The sequence below is a fragment of the Rhagoletis pomonella genome, unplaced genomic scaffold (genome assembly GCF_013731165.1).
Source record: "Rhagoletis pomonella isolate Grant_MI unplaced genomic scaffold, Rhpom_1.0 Rhpom_scaffold_00013, whole genome shotgun sequence".
NCBI lineage: Eukaryota > Metazoa > Arthropoda > Insecta > Diptera > Tephritidae > Rhagoletis > Rhagoletis pomonella.
The window spans coordinates 3,473,687-3,480,825 of record NW_023458567.1 but is presented as its reverse complement, the minus strand read 5'-3'; positions in this window follow the sequence as shown (position 1 = coordinate 3,480,825).

The window sequence follows — 7,139 nt, the reverse complement described above, 5'->3', positions numbered from 1 at the left end:
CAAAGAAAAAGTAGCCAAAACTGGTCAAAATGGCGTGTAACTATTATTCTTCACATGACTATATATATGTATGTACATATATTTTATATTACAATTACAAAAAGATATTACATACATACTTTTAAAACTATATTTTTATTAAACTAAAAAAACCAATAAAATTGGGCTCCTATTCGAAATTTCATTTTTAAATATGAGGTGTACATAAGGCATTACTGGTTCTTTTGATTTCACAGTCAATTGATTTACCTTTGCTACTCTTTCGCTTCTTAATGAAACCGTTATGAACTCGCTGCATACTGCATATTCTCCTAAACTGCTACCTTTTCAACATCCTTCGCTCATACGCTCATAAGAAAGTCAGTCTATCTGCCTTTTATTATTATGGCATACTTTTTTCTTTTTGAATAATCAATTTTATCAGAATCTAAACTAGAATTCCATTTATGTAAATATTTGAATATTTGTTAGCAAACATTTTGCTGTCAATAAAATTGAATGCATTTTCGAGTAAACTGGCAGAATTGATTGGCCGCATACAAGACAGTAGCGATATGTAGTGGCAATCGCCCTTCTGCCTGCCTTTCCTGTCTTGTCTGGCTGTCCTGCGTGCCCGGCATGGTTGGCCCCTAACGTCCGTGCGGTGTTGGCTCTGGGGCGCCTGCACTGATAACCGCAGAATTAATATGCATGTGAGTAAATATAGTATGCGTACATAAATATGTACATACCATATATGTATGTACATCATTACATGTGCTCCTGCAGTTTACTCGCCCTGTCCCAGTGCCACTCCGATTCCCAGCAGAACAGCACAACGCAACCACAGTGCTCAGGCTAGCAGCACCGGCCACTGAAGACACAGCTGTTGATGAGCAGAGTGAATTTGTATGCGTACATACATACATATACACCCTCCAGCAATAAGACGGACAATTTTCCGAAGAGCACTAGTCCCAACCCGGTTGAAATTTGGCCGGTTAGAATTGCACATTAAATGTTAGCTTGCGACCTGTCCCTAAGGAACGGTTCTGGAGATAGGCAAACAAACGAGACTCTCACAGTTTTGTTCATACAGAATAGTCCAAAACCAGATAATAAAGAACAATTAACCGCAATAGGATATCTTAAGGTGAGTTGTTGGACCGGTCCTTTTCCAATGGCACGCCAATGTTAAGCAGGGATCACACCGTTTGTACACTTGTATGTGTATTTGGCTGTCACAGAGTGGTGTGACCTAGAAATTTTTATTGAGAATGAGTTTACCTCAATAACAACTTTCCAAACAACATCACTCTATAACGGTGAAAATGTATAAATGTACAAATCGTGTGCTCCCTGCTTTAAAAATGACAGTTGAAACCATTGACAGGGGAATAATGAGGTACTAGTGCTGGGAATAATAGAAAATTCCGAGGGCTACACTAGGGTGAGTCCGAATCACTGCAGGGTAAATGCATGTGAGGAAATGTGTGCGCATGTGATAGGTTATGGTAGCTCGCAAAAAGGCAAAGAAAAGCAAATATGTAACAACAACACATACAAAAAAATGTTAGGCTGCAAGCGAACATGGGGAAAATCTGTATGCATTATGTATGTATGTACGCATGCTTGCAAAGAAATGATAAAAAACAAACACTCGCAACCACCAACAACATCCAAAGTAAATCAAGCAAACAAAAAAGTGGTGAGGAAAACACCAAAAACAAAACAATTGTATTGGTCAGGGCTAACATAGCATTAGCGCGCTACTAAATATTTTATTGTAAGGTTAGTGCTCGCAATGGGAAAATGGAAGCGCCCGTGTGCGAGTGTGTTTGTTGTCACTGAGAGAATTGTCCTGTACATCCAGCTCTTATGTTAACAGCGCCGCAGCGAGAGAATGGTTGGGCATAGCGTTGCCATCAGTTGAGATTTTGAATATTTTTAGAATACATATTTATATACATAATTTAGTTTTAAATTAAACTCGAGCTTCTCTCTCTACTAATTGCAAAGGAGGTTATCTTCCATACGTATATTTTCTTGATTCAGCTAAACGTTCATTTGCAAATACTTTCGAAGGACTGAGAAATTAACCTTTGAAATACTAATTAATTAAATACTTTTAAAATTTTCCTCATAAAATTTTTAGGCCTTTGAAGTAAAGAAATTTGTGAATTCCCTTTGTCAGAATCAAGAAAAAGGCTTCAAGCATATTAAACCCAGAATAAGCTGATTAAACTTAAAACTAATTATTATTTTCGTCCACTGTAAACTTAGTAAACGCATCTTCAAATAATGGCTACCAATTTATCATAAACTCAACCAAAAAACGCGTAAAGTTAGTCAAATAGAAGTTATTAAAAATATAAAAGGCAAGGCTTTAAAATCCCCAAAATTCCCTGAACTGATAAGCTTCAAATTTTTGGGAAAATGGCTAAGAATTTTTGACTTTACTATATTCGAGTTATCAGCATTTGAATGTGATTGCTTTGGGGTTGCCGGTTCGATATAAAAAATAGTCTACCCGTAACTGCTTTTAATGTCGTGTTCTCCGTTGGGTATTAAATAACAAAAATATTAATGACAGGGTTGGGTATTCAAAAATGTTGGCCTAAGCCCACTAAACAAGTGGCCTAAACTGGGACACGAAGTAAAAAAAGGAACATAGGCGACGATGATTGTATTGCTTTATTATGTGGTCGCATTTTTTGTGGCCCAACAGAAGCATTCAAATTTAACTTGGCGTCCAATTTTAGCTTTTTTATATATTCTTTTCTCTAGTTGTAACGGAAATTTAAATATCTAGTCTACAACTCCAAATATCACTAGCGTTTTCAAAGAATTTTGTGTCCGTGAAAGGGTTAAATGGGATTTTTTTTTTGATATTTCATTCCATGTAGAAATTCGTTGTTAGAACAACCAAATTAAGAAATTTGATTCTGTTCTTGGTCCACGATATCGAGATATCGAGACTAAGTTTTCCTTGCCCAAAACCAAATTATTTACCCTTTACCCATTTTAAGATGTATTATGTATGTGAGGTGGCAACGCTTACCTGCTTTCGCATTGCAAGGTACAACAGCTGTTTTTAGTGTTGCATTTGTGTGAGAGAGCACCCAGGAAGGAGAGCGCCAACTGTTCTCTGCTGTTATTAAGAAACAACAACAAAATTAAAAGCAGATGGAATAATAGTACAAGTTCTCAGTCGTTGCTGCTACCTGTATGCAACTTGTTCGATGGTTTGATGCGCGAATCGGCATTTAAAACAAAGTATGAATTAATTATTTATGGGACGCGTTTGGATGCGGTCTTGCTAGTGATTTTTCGGGATTGCATAGTTGGGGTATTCTCGAAGTCTTGCAAAGCCCTTGCATCCAGTGTTGCCGTTGAGAATTTTCAGAAAGTCGCAAAAAAGGGTAGACGAAAAAAAGGTCACCATATTATTTTTGCTTTTCTTTACTAGTAAAAGAGTAAATCTGTGGAATTAAAAAAAAATATAGAGGGACAAGCTTTGCAGAAAACAGTTTTATCTGATGTATTTTTTTGTACTTATTGGAGAAAATATTTTTTAATAGCATGGGGTCCAAAGTCGCAATTTTGGAAAAGGTCAACAAATCAAAATTTTCAAAAAGTTGGGTCAAAGGGTATTGGAACTTAAAAAGGGTCGAATGCTCCTTTAGTAGTAGTAGTAAAGTCTTTCCACCACGGTGCTTGAGATATTTCATAGATATTTGGTAAAATCTGGCATTACGTTAATGTTCAGTGTCTGCGACATTACTGGAACGAATTCTAATCCGTCTTACTCTGCAGACTGATCAAGCTCACTTCCTTGTGCCTTTGGTGTAACAAATTTGCAGATAAATGTAACAGTTTTATGTTTTTTTCTTTTGAATCGGGTATTGAATATTGTTGTACGCTCGGTTTTTTCGGCATCATTCAACACCGAAGTTGTAGATAAGTTCAATTTTAGTTTTGATATATGCTGGATATATTCTTCATATATACCGACTATTATGGATATATTTATTGCCTGGTCTACTTTATTAAACATAAGTTTTATCAAATTTTTAGAGTTTTAGATGCGGGGGTACTCAAATTTAATTCAATGAGTATCTACTCTAAATTAGGTAAATACCCGGGTATCAAAATGGGTAATTTATGGTAAATAACTAGCTGTGAACCCATCACTAAGCTTGACCCTTTTTAACCAGGGTATTTATGTATGTATAATGTTAGAAAACTCATTTTTAAATAAAGTCTATTTTATATATAAACTTTTGTTTTACTTTTTTCTATAAAAAAGTTTTGTATACATACATATGTATATATACCAAAAGAGAGGCATTTTTATTGCATTTCTAATGACTTGAAAACGCTTATCCAAATATCTTTAATGATTTATAATATACATATCGTCGTTTAAAGTACAAAACCGCGTATCGTCATTCTGCAAAACTGCGTTACCGACATTGGCTGCCAAAAATTGGATTTGCTCACACAAGCTCTTGGCTCAATCCTTATCCATTCGTCCTGAAATATACTAGCCAGAAATGCGATTGCTTTATAAAAAAGAGAATCATTTTGAAATATGAGTGTTTTTACCCTCCAGATAATAATTTCTAAAACTTCACATACGCGGTTTTGCATTTTGTTGATACGCGGTTTTGCACTTTAAACGACGATATGTATGTAAGTATATTCAAGAAAATTAATTTTTGCCCATTTTACCTTGAATAAAACTTTGTTTTTGTTTCCTTCAAAAAAAGTATGATGTTTTAATCAGTATAAATTCCTCTATAGAGCCCACTTAAACTTCGTCAGACCCAACAATAAACTGTTTATCTTCTGGCAAACCATCTCTATTTTTAAAATAATTGCCATCACCGCAATTTACCTTCCACAAATGCGCAACAACCGTCGTTGGCGCTAAACTTTTGTATCCACAATAAATACACATATGTGTGTGTACATAAATATGTAGTAAACAGGTATTTTGGAGCCATCAAACATCTAACAGCGCCAGCAAACTCCCCAATGCAACATCGAACCAAACAACGAACCACTTTTGGCGACTTCGCCACCGCGAGCATCGTTTGCCTTTAGTGCAGCGTGCGAGCATTTTTCTCCACTAGTTTCGTGCCGGTTTTTATGCCGTTTGGACGTGTTTGTGCTGCAGTTTGAAAGTGAAGCGGAAACGTGTCGGTTGAAAAATTTTCGTATAAAAATTTCATTTAACAGCCGCAAAGTGTCTAATGGCGAAGCGTGTATTTAGCAAGTAGAGCGCGCGCAGGTGAAAATTACCTATGAAAACTGCGAAAATAGTTTAAAGTGTTCAGGAAATATTAGAGAATAATTAACAAGTGTGTTGTTATAAATGTGAATGAATTGATTGAACCATTGTGTGCGAGAAAAATTAACAGCGATTGCTTTGCAGCACAACGAATCAATCAAACAAAGAAAATGCGTACAAATAGTGCGCCTTGAAGGAAAAAAAAAATTAATTCTAACAGCGTGCATTTCGGTTAACTTCTTTTCGTTTCCTCGCCAGCACTTTTCCTCGTGATTTCTGATATTTTTGAGAGAATTGTGTTTCCTTCATTTCCTACTTCGTTTTTTTTTTTCGTTGGGTGCAATTCGTTTGCTTTTGTGTGATTTTTCGACTCTGCTATTTATGCCGGTGCGTCGCAGTCGCAGCAGCCAAGAACAGGTAGAGTTAATGCAGCGCAACGGAACGGATGCTACCTGCTGGTAGTGGTTGCCCATTCTTTCGATTATCGAGTGACGAATAACTACGAGTGACGTCTCTGATTTAAGTGCAACGCTAGCGAGGGAGGTGCTTGCGTTTTTGTGTGCATATTAAAATTGAAAAATGAGGTGAGCGAGTAGCAGCAAATATTGCAAGTGCAGCGTTCATCTTCTCGAGTGCAAAAATAGTTGGTATAAGCAAAGAAAGTCAAAAACGTAGTTGAAGAAGAACAAGCGAGAAGAGCATAAAGTGGAAATTGCAGTGCGGTTTGTGAAAAGTAGTAAAGAAATAAGCAAAACAAAATATAAACCGGAAAAAGGAGTTTTCAGTCGGAACTGCATAGAAAAACAAAAACAAGCAACACGTTGCAAACGAGCTGCTGTTGTGGCCATTAAACGAGTGTATGCAGCATTGAAGCAGAGAAAAATAAATCAATGTAAGTGACTATGAATTTTTTATAAAACGTTTCCATTAAAACAATTTTATAGATTAGTAAACTGCAAAAAAAATTAAATAGTTTTAAAATAAACTTTCTCACTGCGCATGAATTTTTTGCTGTTAAGTAATGTATGAAGAAGACTTCTATGGTGTTTCAAAAGCGTAAAATTGTAGGCAGTGCTTTCCTAGCCACCTCATCGTTTCTTCTGTACCTATGTATAAATTTTTCCGCTCAACCAAGTCAAATTTTTAGTTAATTATTAACGTAACCACTCAAGCCTTTCCGGCCTGTAGTTCGAAATCATAAAATATTTATAAAAATTTAAAAACAATTTTTTCAAGTTTGTCTAAAATTAAATAATCTTATAAAGCTTTAAAAATTCGAAATCTTTTGCTTAAATTAATAGATGAAGCAAATAAGAATATAAAATTGCAATAAAAAAATAAGATACATATGCATTTCTAGACTTATATACCAGAAACATTTTAGACGAGATTTAAAGAATTAAAAAAATGCATGTTTAAAGTCTAAAATTTTCGCTAAAAACAATAAGTGAAGTAAACAATAAAGATTTTTTCAGATTTTTTTCTAAACAAGATAAGGGCAGATGAATACCCATGGTGCCTATCTCACAAAAATTTTCAAATAAAAACCTTTTCAGAGAATTGTTAAATTTTCACAGTAATCTCTCTACAAAATATTCTAAAAACGGCGGAATTTCGTATCAAACGGCTGCAGCTTCGATTGAAAGAGCCTTGGCCAATAATTTGGGAGCATTAGGATGATCTAGAAATGTGTTACAAAAAAGTTTTCGAAAAATAATAAATACAATTTTTTCGCCAAATGCCTTAAAAAATACCAAAACCAGAAACATAATAAGAAGAAAATCTGAAAAGAAAAGTGCTAAAATTTATTTCCGAAGTTAAGTGTTATTTCAAAAGGCAGCGATTTATTTTTGTCTTGTTATAA